This window comes from Pinus tabuliformis, chromosome 1_2 (assembly GCF_031772625.1).
Source record: "Pinus tabuliformis cultivar Carrire ecotype Pingquan chromosome 1_2, CPIR1, whole genome shotgun sequence".
Taxonomy (NCBI): Eukaryota; Viridiplantae; Streptophyta; class Pinopsida; order Pinales; family Pinaceae; genus Pinus; species Pinus tabuliformis.
This window is the reverse complement of record NC_142298.1, coordinates 640,518,306-640,534,393: the sequence shown is the minus strand read 5'-3', so window position 1 is coordinate 640,534,393 and position 16,088 is coordinate 640,518,306. Positions and strand designations below refer to the sequence as shown.

The 16,088-nt window shown below is 42.7% G+C and overlaps 1 pseudogene across 1 annotated transcript in view; it reads right to left on the bottom strand.

The window, feature by feature from the left end:
• LOC149207275 (ammonium transporter 3 member 1 pseudogene) overlaps positions 1 to 13,809 on the bottom strand; it is a 127,818-nt pseudogene extending 114,009 nt beyond the window's left edge. The window contains exon 1 of the transcript XR_016253052.1: positions 13,549 to 13,809. The product of XR_016253052.1 is annotated as an ammonium transporter 3 member 1 pseudogene (transcript). The remainder of the gene's footprint in view (positions 1 to 13,548) is intronic.
• Positions 13,810 to 16,088: the final 2,279 nt, after the last annotated feature.

Here is a 16,088-nt window from a genome sequence, read left to right as displayed (position 1 = left end):
AGCAGAGCAAGAAAAGGGGTGAAAATGAAAGCGAATCAAGTAAGAAAACAAGCGAGCAGACAAACAAGAAATCAAAACATGGAAGCAAACAAGCATGAAGGCAAACAACTGAAATAAAACACTACTCCTACTCCTACACTAACGGTGCATGGGCATGATCACGTGAAGTGATATTTCCAATGGAGGAACTAGCGCATTGGTAGACCCATGTGGGTAAAGGCTTGGTCCGCGAGTAACCAAGTTGTGTGAACCAGCATACAAGAAAGATATAACAGTGAAGATAGCCACACTTCGTGTTTCAAAGTGCCCATGGGACATAAGTGAGTGCATGTGCATGATGGAAAGTCTGTGGACTTATCATGGTGTTATGTGACACTACGTGAAACTTTGAAGCACAAACACACTCTTGACTGTGACACGCAAGAAAACGAAAGAAACAAAGATTACTTGTGTCACGCATGAGTGCTTGCAACATAAGACTCCTCCAATGCATGAGCAATGGGATCGTGTAGTTCGAGTGGAGGAAGTGTGATCTAGTGTTAGATTTTTCTTGAGTGCATACAAATGAGTGATGAAGAGCCTTGAGTGTTTGAACAATTTCCTGATTAGAGGCGAAGCCAACCTCACGACAGTGAAGGCCTAACATAACCATCAGCTCGAGCTAAAGTGCCTTAACGGTCTGTGGGGTTTCGACTTCGTTGACAGATGGATCTTCGTAGACTAGCTGCTTCGACATATCAACAATGAGTGAATCAACATCATGATCGGATGATGAGGTGAAGAGATCACGACAACCAAGATCATAAAATTCAGGATGTTGGTTGGCATCCTCATGATTTGACGAATCACATAGAGCGGTAAATGAGAAGGAAGGATGTTCACCCTCTACATTTCTGGAAAGAGAAGATGAAACATCAAGTGGATTTTCAATGAATGCTTGGTCCTCTCTATTGTTGGATGATGGGCTAACATACAATGTATCCTTCAAAAGATCAATAATGGGTGCATCCGTAGATGAAGGAACACATGCAAAATCATGGATGGCAGGTTCACCAATGATGTTAAGAAAGAACGGAGGGGGCTCGGATGGAAGGGAGTCATCCTTCACCGAGTGTTGATGCTCAAGCTCCCACTCATACTCTTCATGAATGACAACTCATGTTGGTTGTGCAACACCAACTCTGGCAATGGGTTGTTCCTCATTCACAACAAGTGAAGAGTCCGGAATGGACGAATTCAAGATAGCATCATCCAGAGGAACACCTGAGTGAGAAGATAAAAAGAATGCGTATGGGAACTCGAAGGACTCACAACCAAATTTGCGTGAAAATTTAGTGGAGTGATGTTGGGAGGGTGTGAAGAATGAACAAATGTGTGAACGTGATCCTCAACATCTCAAGGTGATGGTGGAACTGTTGAATGAGAGGGAGGCGGACAGTTTGTTGATACAATGCCTACTCCCACATGGAATTTCATAGATCCATCAACAAAGAAGGTTGAGCGAGGCTTGACATCAAGCTTTCTCTTGGGACGGGTAGATTTCTTAAGACAATACTCAAACCGATCCTAGAGATAAGCGAACTTCATCTAGCTCATCGAAGCTTGAAACCATAAGTCATAGAAGTGCTACCAAAAATCAATAAAGATTCATGCTAAGCCCTCCGTTGATGTAACAGTTTCCGATCAAGATGGTTTCGATCAAAATGATGGAATGTGGCTTCAATACGATCACAGAAGTGTTCACATGATTGCATGGTGTCAGTCAGTATGCTGAGCACCCAACGAAATGGGGATTCACGAAGTGTGAATGCAAGCAGCAGACCGACCTGTTCATCAGTAAACTCATCTTCATCATAAATCATGGAAAGGAAGTTATGTAAGTGCTCAAGCTAGGCCACATTACCTTCACCATCATACCTGTGAGTGGAAAAGAGATTGAAAAGCTTCCCAAAGATGCAGACATCTTCACGATTCAAAAAACACCACGGGGGAATAAGAATTCAAGAATCCATGAAAGATATGCAAAGGTTCAAAACTGGATGAGAGGACGCTGCTTGTCATTAGGCCCTCCTCCTAGTGCCAGAAATGTTGATGGTGTTGGACCCGCCAACATGTCAAGGGGATCTCCCCGGTAAGAAGTCCCAATGAAACCTCAGACCGTTTGGTGTAGGAGTCCTCGGAGTGGGTCGTAAGGTAATGTCGTGACTGTGACATCAAACAGAGGCAAGTAAGATAACTCTGTTAGTAGCAAGGGTGTGACTGATGCATGTTGGGTTGTGTTATATTCTTTCCACGACTAACCTACGTAGCGAACCGGGGGGTTAGTGGGGGGGCGGAGCCCCCCCTTCGTTGCACCGATTGCACAGCGGGGGGGTCACGGGGGGTGGGGGTGGCAGCCCCCCTTGTCCAAGGGGTTTGAGGGGGGTAGGTAGCCCCCCTCTACGGGGTCCGGGGCAGCGGCCCAGGAAAAAAACAAATTGGACCCTATATTAGGTTAGGCAAACCTACCTATGGTTTTCGGTCCATGGTATTGAATGCTTCGGCATGTATAAATATGTATTGTAACATTGAAAGGAACATAATGAAAAATCAAGCTAGTAGTCCCGGTTTTGGGATCCAGGGGAAAATCTTTGTGTATATGTGTTTTATGTGTTATGCTCTCGCATTGTTTATTTTATGTGTTTTAGAATTCGTATGCAGGTAATTTCTGTACGAGGTTAAAACCTACATTTGGTATCAAAGCTATTTTGGCTTCAAGGGGATGCCTTTGTTGCTGAGGGGTTTCGCTCAGGCCTGTGGTAGACCCTGTTTAGTGGGAGATCTATGAGATTGATTCTGGCGGTAAAAGAAGATGACGAGTAGTGGAAAGATAGATATCGAGAAATTTAATGGTCAGAGTTTTGAGTTGTGGAAACTCAAGATGGAGGATCTGTTGGTGGATAAAGATTAGTGGATCGTAGTAGATCCGGGTACTAAACCAACAAGAGTGTCTGATGAAGAATGGAAGAAGTTGGATCGGAAGGCAAAGAGCACAATATGATTGTGTGTCTCAGATTCAGTATCGCTGAATGTATCAGGGTAAGCTACGGCAAAGGCTTTGTGGGACAAGTTAGGGACTTTGTACCAATCTAAGTCTCTGGTGCATAAACTGTTCTTGCGAAAAAATTTGTATAACCTAAGGATGAAAGATGAAGACTCGATGACAGAGCATCTGAATGCATTTAATACTGTGGTAAGTCAGTTAGCATCTATTGATATTAAAATTTTAGATGAAGATAAGTGCATCAGTTTGTTGTGTTCTCTACTAGATTTGTGGGATAGTCTGGTTATTGCAATAGGTAGCAATGCAACTGCCTTGCATTTTGATGAAATAGTCTCATCCTTGCTAATGGAGGAGATGAGACGGAAAAATATGGAGAGCCAGAATGGTGATGCCTTGTCTGTACGAGGACAGTCCCAAAATAGAAACAAAAACAAGTCATCGAGTGGGAGATCTAAATCTGGAGGGAGATCTAAATCTCTAGGAAAAACTATAAAGGTGGTGTGCTGGAAATGCAGAAAGGAAGGGCACTTCAAAAGGGACTATAAATCTAAAGCTCTTGATAAAGGAAAGGGATCTGATGATGCTCCTTCTGTAGAGGCGAAAACCACATCAGATGAAGGTGGGGATGTGTACTTGGCTTTTTCAATTACACATGTAGATCATGAGGTATGGTTGATTGACTCAGGTGCATCCTTTCACTTCATTCTCCATAGAGAGTGGTTCTACGAGTATGAGAAATACGATGGTGGTGATGTCTTCTTAGGGGATGACAGGAAGGCTAGAATCGTTGGTCATGGAAAAGTAAAGTTGAAGTTGCAAGGTGGAAGGTTTAGAACACTTCCGGGTCTTCTACATATTCCTGCATTGGCCAGAAATCTGATTTCTGTAAGCAAGTTGGATGATGTAGGTGTAAAAACAGTATTCAAGAAGGATATCTGCAAGATGGTTCAGGGAGCACTGGTATTAATGTGGGGAGTTCGGACTGGAACTCTATACAAGCTGCAAGGTAGCACTGTTGTTGATGGGTGCAACAGTTCTATGGTTCCTGAAAGTGGAGCAGAAAATTTAGTGGTCTCTGGAGAGAAGACCATGCTGTGGCATCAAAGGCTTGGACATATTGGAGAGAAGGGCCTTCGAATACTTCATGGTAAAGGTATGGTAGAAGGTATGACTAATAGATCTCTGGATTTTGATTTCTATGAAAATTGTGTATATGGGAGGAAGAATCGGGTGAGTTTCCCCTCTGGTGGTAAGAGGGTGAAACATATATTAGAGCTTGTGCACAGTGACGTGTTTGGACCTGTTAGGGTTCCATCACTAGGTAAGTCCGTGTACTATGTATCATTTATAGATAACTTCTCAAGGAATACATGGATATATTTCCTTAAGAAGAAACCTGAAGTCTTTGACAGGTTTAAAGAATTCAAGGCTCTGGTGGAAAACCAGATAGAGAAGAAGATAAAGGTGCTGAGGACAGATAATGGTGGAGAGTTTTGTAGTAAGGAATTTGAAGAATTCTGTAAGAAGTGTGGTATAGCATGGCAGAAGACTACTCCATATACACCTCATCAAAATGGAGTTGCATAAAGAATGAATAAGACGTTGATGGAAATGGCAAGAAGCATGCTCAATGGTGCCGAGTTAGGACAAGAATTTTGGGCAGAGGCAGTGGAGACAACATGTTACCTAGTCAACAGATCACCTTCATCAACGTTGGAGGATAAGACTCCACAAGAGGTATGGACTGGTAAGAAACCCTCTCTTTCACATCTGAGGGTAATTGGATGTGATGCATATGTACATGTTCCAAAGGAAAAATGAACCAAGTTGGATAGTAACTTTGAAAAGTGCACCTTTATTGGGTATAAGGATGGTTTAAATGGTTATAATATTTGGAACCCAGCAACAAGGAAGGTTTTGTACAGCCGAGATGTGGTGTTCAAAGAGGTAAAAGATGTTATTAAACATGAAATCCAACCAAAGGAACCTGAGAAGATAGAGTTTGAGCTAAAGGAGGAAGAATCATACTCTACAGCAGAGGAGGAATCAGAAGATGAAGAGCCAAAAACTTCGGGTGTAAGAAGATTAGTTCGAGAAAGAAGGCAGCCAGAAAGGTATAATCCATCTGCTTTCTATTCAAATTTTTCTTTATCTATTACTGATGATGATACCAGAACTTTGAAGGAAGCAGTAGATTTAGAGGATGGAAAACTCTAGAAAGAGGCCATGGTCGATGAAATGGCATCTTTGCACAAAAATGAGGCTTGGAATATGGTGGAATTGCTGGCTGGAAGGAAACCCATTGGCAGCAAATGGGTGTTCAAGAAGAATACAAATGTAGAAGGAAAGGTGGAGAAATACAAAGCTCGGTTGGTAGCAAAAGGTTATTCCTAGGTGTCGGGAATTGATTTTGGTGATACTTTTTCTCCTATTGCTAAGGTAACTTCTATTAGATTACTTTTATCTGTTGCTGTTGCTTTTGATTTTGAGGTAGAACAGATGGATTTGAAGACAACATTTCTTCATGGGGATCTAGAAGAGGAGATCTACATGAGGCAACCTGAAGGCTTTGCGGTGAAGGGTAAGAAAGAACTGGTATGCAAGTTAAAGAAATCCCTGTATGGGTTAAAACAATCACCAAGGATGTGGTATCAGAAATTTGATACATTTATACGGGGACTTGGCTTCACCAGAATCAAATCAGATCACTGTGTGCATTTTAAATTAATTGGTGACCGTGTTATTTATCTGGTATTGTATGTGGATGATATGTTGCTGGTTGGAAATGACAAAGAAATTATCCAGGATTTGAAGACCCAATTGTCCTCCAAATTCGACATGAAAGATCTTGGTGCTGCAAACTATATTTTGGGCATGGAAACTAAAAGAGATCAGGCAAAGAGGAAGCTCTGGTTGAACAAGAGGAATTATGTCAAGACAATACTGTAGAGGTTTAATATGCAGGATAGTAAACCGATGAAGGTTCCTATTCCTGTAGGTGTAAAGTTATTTGTTGAACATTGTCCCAAGACACAAGAAGAGGAAGAGGATATGTCCCATGTTCCATATGCAAGTGCAGATGGTAGCCTGATGTATGCAATGGTCTATACTAGACGAGACATTGCACATGCAGTGGGAGTATTGAGCAAGTTTATGTCAAAACCAGGGAAGGAGCACTGGACAGCAATGAAGCGAGTTTTTAGGTATTTGCGTGGCACTAGTGATTATGGTTTGTGCTACGAAGGAAGACCAAGATTGGACAGAGTGTTGGATATTCATGGCTTTATTGATGCAGACTGGGCTGGAGATCTGGATCAGAGAAGATCTACAAGTCAGTATGTGTTTAACCTTTTTGGAGGTGCAATCAGTTGGATGAGTAAGAAACAATCTATAGTGGAACTATCAACTACAGAGGCAAAATACATGGCAACGACTCATGCAAGCTAGGAATCATTTTGGTTGTAGAGATTGTTTTCAAGTATGGGGTTAGTACAGGGAGCTATAAGGATAGACTGTGACAGCCAAAGTGCAATTTTCTTGGCAAAGAACCCTACTTATCATTCAAATACAAAGCACATTGATGTTTAGTATCACTTTGTGAGGGATATGATAGAAGACAAAAAGGTGTTGCTGGTAAAGGTGGACACTTTGAAGAATACTGCAGATGCATTGACAAAATCTATGAGCTCTGAGAAGTTCTCCTGGTGTAGGGAAACAATGGGTGTTTCAGGGCTGAAAAAATGACTAAGCTCTCTTGTGGCCCCTTGTAGAAGAAAAAAAACAAGTCGGAGAATGTTGGGTTGTGTTATATCCTTTCCACGACTAACCTACATAGCAAACAGGGGGGTTAGAGGTGGGGCAGCAACCCCCCCTATCCGGGGGGGTGGGTAGCCCCCCTCTACGGGGTCCAAGGTAGCACCCCGGGAAAAAAAAATTGGACCCTATATTAGGTTGGGCGAACCTACCTATGGTTTTCGGTCCATGGTTTTGGACGCGATGGTTTTCGGTCCATGGTATTGGATGCTTCAGCATGTATAAATATGTATTGTGAAATTGAAAGGAACATAATGAAAAATCAAGCTGGTAGTCCCGGTTTTGGGATCCATGGGAAAATCTCTATGTATATGTGTTTTATGTGTTATGCTCTCGCATTGTTTATTTTATGTGTTTTAGAATTCGTATGCAGGTAATTTCTGTACGACGTTAAAACCTACAATGCAGTGAGTCAAGGAATGAGTATGAGAGATTTCAACACTTCAAAGGGAAAGGAAGGTGAAGGCGAGTTCTAGGTTGAAAGGGATTAGTCCCAACTCCACTAGGAACACACAACACAAAGGACATGCACAACTTCCAGCAGAGTAGTCACAACATACAAGGTAAGATAACATGAAAAACACTCATGGATCAACCTGAGATGAGTGTGACGGTTGATATAACAAGGTTCAGAGAAAGGCCTGTTTGATGTCTAATAGAGAAGTCGACACGAATGGTGATAGCATTAACAACATATGCAACACATTAACAACAAGATTCATATAATTGCATACAAATCGGTTCATATACAAGTAAGTAAGTTAAACAACATATATCATTAAGGCAACTAGAGTAGTCCAAATATAATAAAAACATATGCATGAAAATGTGTTGGCTTTTATTATATAAAGAAGTGTAAGTCACAATCATACAATACACCATGTAAACCTGCTAGCCCCATTAGTGGAACATTATAGCCACATTTGCGTGCTCCTCCAAAGAGATGTACTAGCTCCGTGTAGTGGAGAAGCCAAGGCGTGTTACAATACTATCCAAGCCTTCTTCAAGATAGTCTTAGTAGAAGCTTGGCTAGCCAAAATCCCTTACAATGAGTTATGAGGGACTATTTATAGCAAAGGGTGGAGTGACCCTTGACATTCCCCTTTATGACAGTTCAACTACCCTCATGACTCTTCACCTACTTTATGAATTTTACATCCAACTATTGACACTCAACATACACTTGACATGACTCAACAATACAATGCACATGTACTCATGTGAGACAACATGGCTTGAGAAAGCCTTGCAAGACATCACTTACACTTGGTCTATTGTGATGAGACCAACTTTTTGACATGCTTGTGATGGTGAAGGTGGTGAGTTGATGCCAAGCACGGCCATCCGTGATGATGCGCATGCACCTCATGGTGACATCTTGTTGAAGCGAACTCTTGCCTCTGTTGCAACAAGTTCATTGGTTTAGCCCCTTCATCCAACTCGTCTACTAACATGTGCATGGTTTTCTTGGGTATGGTTGAACCAGAAAGACACTAATGTATAGTGTCCATGCTGATCTTCAAGTGTGTGCTAGTGGTCATGTGTGTCAACTTGTCGAAGTACATGTTCAGCCCGAGTTGGAATTGCTTCTTGTCTTCACCTCGATGAGTGTGTTGAATGGGTTGGATTGCATGTGTGCGCTCAATGACATGCATGCTTCTGGATCCTTTGCATGGAATCAACAACATTTCTCACCATGTTTGCTCTATGTCAACTACTAGGATAGATCCTTAACTCGTATTGGCACAGTTTCATCCGCAAGTTCATGTTGCGCCCACTACTATTCCTATTCCTCCTGCAACTCATTCGATTGTCTGTGTGGCTTCATATTATTCTTGAGTTTCTGCTTCAATACCTGCAAATCCTTATTTGTTCCATCTTCTGCCTTCGCGTGATCTTCATGTTGCACCGTCAATTCATAGCCTGAGTCTCCAAAGTTGCCTTCATTATCAGTGGATCTGCTTGATCTTGCAACTTTGCTCCGCCTCTATGTTGTCAACAACCTTCCTTTTGCATTCTCTGTGTTTGTTGCATTCGTTGTGTTCTTTGCATTTGGTATGCTACCTTCAGCTGTTGTTCATGATGTTGCTCATTGTGATGCTGCTACTTGATGTCCTTGTCCATGAAAAACTTGATGTCTTCATGAGTAGGTAAGCCCATGGACACTTGATAAACTGCATCCCCAAGCGTGCTCTGAACAATGTCTTTGTCTCTGCTCTCTTGGAAACCATTGTACCAATAATGATGAGAGGCAGATGAACACCTGTGATACCTAGAGACATGGAAACACTCATAGCAAGCAATCTCTCAGTAAAAAACCAAAATGAACATGAGAATTGACTTGCAACATACCTAGGTGAATGATCATGAATATTGCACAATTTCAGTCGGGAGGTCAGGAGATTGACTGCAAAGACTGCACAAGCCATAGTCTGGGCTACTGAGAGACTGACTAACTGTTGGAACTGGGAAATGCATAGTCCAGTCGAGCAATTGGCTTCTGGGATTGTGAAATGCATGATTCTAGCTGGGAAAGACTGCTGGCCCAGGGACAAATTTGTGAAAATTTTTGGCCAAGCAGCCACTGACCTCCAAAAATGCGCAATTCAATCCAGGAGGCTAGTGCTGGGCCAGAATGTGAAAATCTAGAGAGGAAGGTAATCCTTCCTTCTCTAGATTCTGCAATGCAGCCTTGGTGAAGGCAGAGACCGGGCCAAGGTTGGCCTGACTTGCCGACGGGAAACTGAAAGCAAGTGAGTTGATGAAATGCATGGTGACGCTAAGTGATAGCATAAGTGATTAACAGTGCATGCAAAACTTGAATGGAATATTGAGAAAACATATCAACATGCATGTGGGTGAGGTCATTCGCTGGTTGGGTGAAAGTCCATGCAAAACAGTTTCATGCATGCGACAACAGTGAGATAGCAATGAAAATTGAAATAGAGCTAGGAAAAACTAGAATGCATGTAAATGATAGTAGGCTTCCAAAGAAATCAAGCAAACAACACTCACAAGAAAATATAGATAAAGCAACACAAATGCAGCACAAGGCATGGGAAGCGACCTTACCCCAAAATAGCTGAGTTGAATGTGATGACTTCTCCTAGATGTGATGTGGGATGTCAATGCTATAGGGTTGATGTGAGGAATAAGCTCTGCAGCATCCAGTTGATGAGTTTTGATAACATCGAGGTTGTGATGCGCATGCCACAAATCTAGGGGAAGCGACACTTGGTGGGAGGTTTTGTAATTACACCTTGCATGTAACCTCCAACTGCTAAACATAGATCCCTGAAACAAGGGATGCCTTTGCATGCTTCCTTGGGAGAAGGAGTCTATGCCTTTAAGTCTACTTTTCTTGGTCCCAGTGGGAATTGGTCAAGTCAACTACACATGCAAGCGACTACTCGACTGCTGGAGAAAAATGCACATTCCTGACTGTAAGCTAGGCTGACTGCCCAATGGGATTGCGGAATTTCTGGGCCCAGTAATTGACTGCTGCCCAGATTTGTGCAAATCCTGGTCTGAACAGCCTGTTGATGGGAAAATTTGTGCAAATCCTCGTCTGAACATCCTGTTGATGGGAAAATTTGTGCAAATCCTACTAGGAGGGTTGGTTGGCAGGATTGTGCAATCTTGGAGCCAAGCAGGTTGTCAAAAGATATCCCGCAATTCCTGGAGGGAAGGATGGTTTCCGTCCAAAAATGCGCAAATTTCATTGGGAATTTTCTCGGCCTGCAGCTAGATCAAGTCCATATGAGCAACCTGTGAAGGGAAAAGATCAAACTGTGATCGACAGGATGCCTTTGAGTAAAAAAGACACTAAAGCTTTAGGACTTAACAAAGCAAGGAAAACTATTGTGAAGGTTGGTAGGGAGGCTCCAAAACAAGCTAAGGAAAAATTTTGGATGGTGGTTTTAGCCACTAGAACAGGGTCTTATGATGGTGAATCCTAAGGATATTCAGAGTCCTATGAAGGACACCAAGCTTTAGAAGCTAAAAATGGCACCAAACTTCATTATGTGAATCAATCTAAGTACATATTTGATAGAAATGAAATTGGAGCTACAAAAATACAAGCTTTCTCCACAAGAAGACTACGAAATACATCCCCCTAGAGGAAAATTGAATTGGTACTTATGCAAAATGATGACGAATAATTCTCCTTGAAAGGAGGAATCTCTCCCCTCCCAAATCCCTCAAATAGTGGATCTGGTTCCCAACACTAGGAATCTTCATTAGATGACATGAAACACATTCCTACATTTTATCAATCACTGGAGCTCTGGAATTTGTGAAATATTTTCATAATCTCCTGCTGATTTATTATCCAAGATTTATCCTCTTGTAGTAAGAAGAAATTCCCTAGATTATGTCCTCCAAATATTCATAATCTGCCCAATATTCTCACAATATTCTTCAAAAATATATAATATTAGGCACATAATATGCAATCATCTCTAAACCTTCCTAAGAACATAAAAAGAAAACAAAAAAATTATTAAGTGTAGAAGTAGAGGTTTAATATAGCCTTCAAGTGCCTAAGAAAGATGATATGGGCCAAAATATGTGTCTAATTTAGAGGCCTGTCGCACCCCCCTATGGAAACTGTTTCTCATCCTTTGAGAAACCTATCCATCTTATTTTCCTGTTGTTCTTCATGTATGTTGGCCTATTTCATTCCCTGTTTGTTGGTCCATGTGTTTTTCATCCTGCTTCGCTTCTTGCTACTCTTCTATTTGCATTTATTCCCCTATCTTAGTTTCCCATTGAAGTTCTAATGTAGATTTAGGTTGCTTCTTTCTCGCAAGTGATTCTTCAATTGTAATGGTTTCTATTTGTCAAGGTAACACCTTTCCTTTTGTTTATCTTCTTCGTATTCCTCTCGCACTTTGTTGGCTTGATGGGCCGTGACCCAGGTTCAGCATTTATTAGCCAAGAAAATCCCTACACTACTGGCCCTTTCAGCATCAATCCGCGGAGTGCGGACTGAAGTCTCACCCGAAGAAATATGGTGGGATACAGGAACCAAGTTTCTGCACCTAGAGATTATTGTGATGTTGTTTTATACCCTAATCCTTCCTTCGGGTAGACTGATAATATTTTTAGGGCTTATCGGTATACTTCTCTTATTTGGCTTCGAGACCTTCACGAAGGTCTGCAATCGTCCTTCACGCACCCTAAATAGGTGATTCAAACACTTACGTGCCTCTGTGGTTACTCTTACTGTTGTATTTACCCATATTAACTTAAGTAGTGGATAACTTCAACATGCATTATGATTATCTTCGCGTAAACAAATATTCTTACTAATGTTCATATAACAAAGTAAAACGTAAAACACATAGATTTGCGCATCAATACAACATTAAATCATAAACCTAGTATTCAACATATCATAATCGCATGTATTCATAATAGAGGTAAAATACGTCATACACAGGTATTTCCAGAATAATTCTCTTTATTTATGTTCCTATCTCCTTTTCAGACTCTAAATACCCTGCAGACACAGTTGTAGGGGTCCTCACACTCAGCTACAGACTTCTACCCTAGGCCTCTGTGCACACAGTTGTAAAGCCTCTCTCCTAAGCTAAGACTCTTTTCTCTTAGCTCTCATAGACCCATTACATCAATGACTCTTCTAAGACTTCCCTTTTTATACAATCTGATGGTTCGCAGACCAAGGGTGGATCTCATAAAGCTGACACAAGTTACATAAACTAAGGGTGGAAACCCTTGATGACTCTTTACATCTTTGTGCTCCATGACCACAAAATGTGGAGACATCATTCTTTATACAAAACTTGGGCTTTTATCCCCAAAATTGACCCTAGGGGACCTGTTCCCAACAAGCCCCCAACACAAATCTGGTGACTCACCCTCGAGTCACTCTGCTGGCATGGAGATCTTGTCACAAAGACCTCCCAGCTCCACCTATACTACCACAACCTCGGTGATACACTACGTCGTCACCTACTTAACCTACTCGACTAGTTGCTCCGTCGCTAGTCCTGTGCTATTTGCCTGTAGTTTTTGTTGCATTGCCTGCAGACTAGCCAATTTTCCTTCAATGGAGGTCATGAGCACATAGGCTTCATCTAGCGAAGGCCCCAATCTAGCCTTCGGTACTACCTCCTTGCGTTGTACTGCGTCCACCTGTTCCTTCAGTTCCTTCACTTCCTACAGCTTCTCCAACCTCTATGTGATGGCAACGGTGCGCGTCATCACTTTGACCTCGTCATATATGTATTGTATTTCCCTTGCCTCTGTTTCTAGTCACTGCATGTTGGGATCTTCCTGCAAGATGGTAACTACTTTGATCGACTGCTCGAAGAGCGAAGTGCACTCCTTCAGTGTGGCATCCAGTGTGGCAACTGCATCCTTGACAGCTGCCTCACACTACTCTCTAACTTCTAGTGGAGTCGAATGTTAGGCCCTCAACTCGAGCTCTGTGATATTAAGGTTTAGCTCACACTAAACCTTAGTCGACTCTATCCTTGTGTTGTGCACACCTGCAGCGAGCTTCTGAATTCTTGTGTCGACTAGCACTTCTTCTAGGATATTCAACTCTGAAACAATTCGACATGTCTTAGCTACTACAGTTGTGGTGCGCTCATTCTTCTCTCTAATATTCTTAAGGAGATCAAGCGCAGACGTCTTCTCAATAAAATTTGGGCATTGTTGACCTTCTTCTCACTGATCACATTCAGCGCGTGCTGCTCTCTGGTCCGAAGTTCTGCAAGCACACCACCTTGCAAGGTGTAGAGGGCTTCACTTGGCAGCGTGGCCAAGTTCAACCCAACCTTCTTGAGAGTGTTGATGGTGACCTTGTCAGCTTCCACTTTTGTAGCTAATGCTCCGTCTAGCAGCACGATGACCCAAGGATCCAAGGAGTAGACCAGCTCCGCTGCTTTTGAGGTCTCAAGCACCAAGCTAGTTGACACCATGTTTCATTGTCCTACACTAATCTGTCTTGAGTGGCTTGGATCTACAACTCACGCAGACCCATCTGAATGGAGACCAAGGCTTGCTTCTACTGCTGTTCAATCTATTGTAGCAGTTATGCGGTTGCATCCCTCACTATGTTGCCAATATAATTCAGATCACATTTAGTCAAAGTGATTGAGTCAAGTGATGATTTTCTGGCCTTGGACTTCTTCCATGACCCTACATTTTCCTACTCCCTAGTGAGCTTAACTTGGAATGGAGTAGTCTCCAGGTCTGCACCTCCCTGTCCTGGCTGCTGCTCTTCTTCCTCCATCTGCGGTGAAGGGGACTTCTGACCTCTGTCAGAGTCACACTCTTCCTCTTCTTCTTCTTCCTATCCCTACTTCTTAGCAACGCGCTCTGATTTAGCTTTGTCTTCAGCCTCCTTTTTCCTTCTGTCTGCCAATTGCTGCATCTTCACCCAAGCCTCTTCCTTCTTCTACTTTACGGCTGACTTACTAGACCCAGCTGACAAGTCTGAGACCGTGTGCCACTCTGATGGCTAAGTCTCCAGGACCGCTGTGATTACATTGTCCATTGTGAGGTATGGAAGATCATACCATATAACAAAGTAAAACACATAGATTCGTGCATCAACTAAATCATAAACCCAGTATTCAACATAACATAATCGTATGCATTCATAACAGTTTTAAATAGCTCATACATAGGTATTTCCAGAATAATTCTCTTTATTGATCTTCAAATCTCCTTTTCAGACTCTAACTACCCTGCACACATAGCTGTAGGGGTCCGCGCACTTAGCTACAAACATCTACCCTAGGCCTCTGCACACACAGCTCCAGATTCTCTCTCCTACACTAAGACTCTTTGCTCTTAGCTCTCACAGACCCATTACATCAATGACTCTTCAAAACATATCCGAACTAAACTAAAAACTGCCTTAGACTCTTCTAAGACTTCCCTTTTTATACACTCCCATGGTTGGTGGACCAAGGGTGGATCTCATAAAGATGACACAAGTTACATAAACTAAGGGTGGAAACCCTTGATGACTCTTTACATCTTCGCACTCCGTGACCACAAAATGTGGAGACATTATAGTCTTTATACAAAACTTGGGCCTTTAACCCCGAAACTTGGGCTTTTATCCCCAAAATTGACCCTAGGGGACCCATTCCCAACAGCCCCCCAACACAAATCTGGTGACTCGCCGCCAATTCACTCTGTTTGCACGCAAATCTTATCGTGAAGACCTCCCAGTTCCACCTATATTACCGCAACATCAGTGGTACACTGCGTCACCACTTACTTAACCTGCTCGACCAATCGCTCTGTCACTAGTCCTGTGCTATCTGCCTATATTTTCTGCTGCATTGCCTGCAAACTAGCAAATTTTCCTTCAATGGAGGTTGTGAGCACATAGGATTCATTTAGACAAGGCCCCAAATGGACTTAAGTACTGCCTCCTTGCGCTGTGCCGCGTCCACCTGTTCCTTCAGTGCCTTCACTTCCTACAACTTCGCCAACCTCTGTGTGATGGCGACAGTGGGCGTCGTCGCTTTGAACTTGTTATATCTCTATTGTAGTTCCCTTGCCTCTGTTTCTAGCCGTTGCACGTTGGGATCTTCCTACAGGCTGGTAACTACTTCGAGTGACTACTCGAAGAGCGAAGTGCACTCCTTCACTGTGGCATCCACTGCGGCAACTGCATCCTTGATAGCTGTCTCACACTGCTCTCTGACTTCTAGTGGAGTAGAAGGCTAGGCCCTCAACTCGAGCTCTGTGATATTAAGGTGAACCTTAGCCAACTCTATCCTTGGGTTGCGCACACCTACAGTGAGCTTCCAAATTCTTGCACCGACTAGCGCTTCCTCTAGGATATTCAGCTCTGGAACAATTCAGCATGCCTCAACTACTACGACTGTGGTGTGGTCATTCTTCTCTCTAATATTCTTAAGGAGATCAAGCATGGACGTCTTCTCAACAAATATTTGGGCATTTTTGACCTTTTTCTCACCAATCACATTCAGCGCACGCTGCTCTCTGGCCCAAAGTTATGCAAGCACACCCTATTGCAGGGTGTAGAGGGTTTCACTTGGCAGCGCGGCCAAGTTTGACCCAACCTTCTTGAGAGCGCTGACGGTGGCCTTGTCAGCTTCCACTTCTATAGTCAATGCTCCATCCGGTAGCACAATGACCAGAGGATCCAAGGAGAGGACCAGCTCCACTGCTTCTGAGGTCCCAGGCACTAAGCTAGTTGACGCCACATTGCACT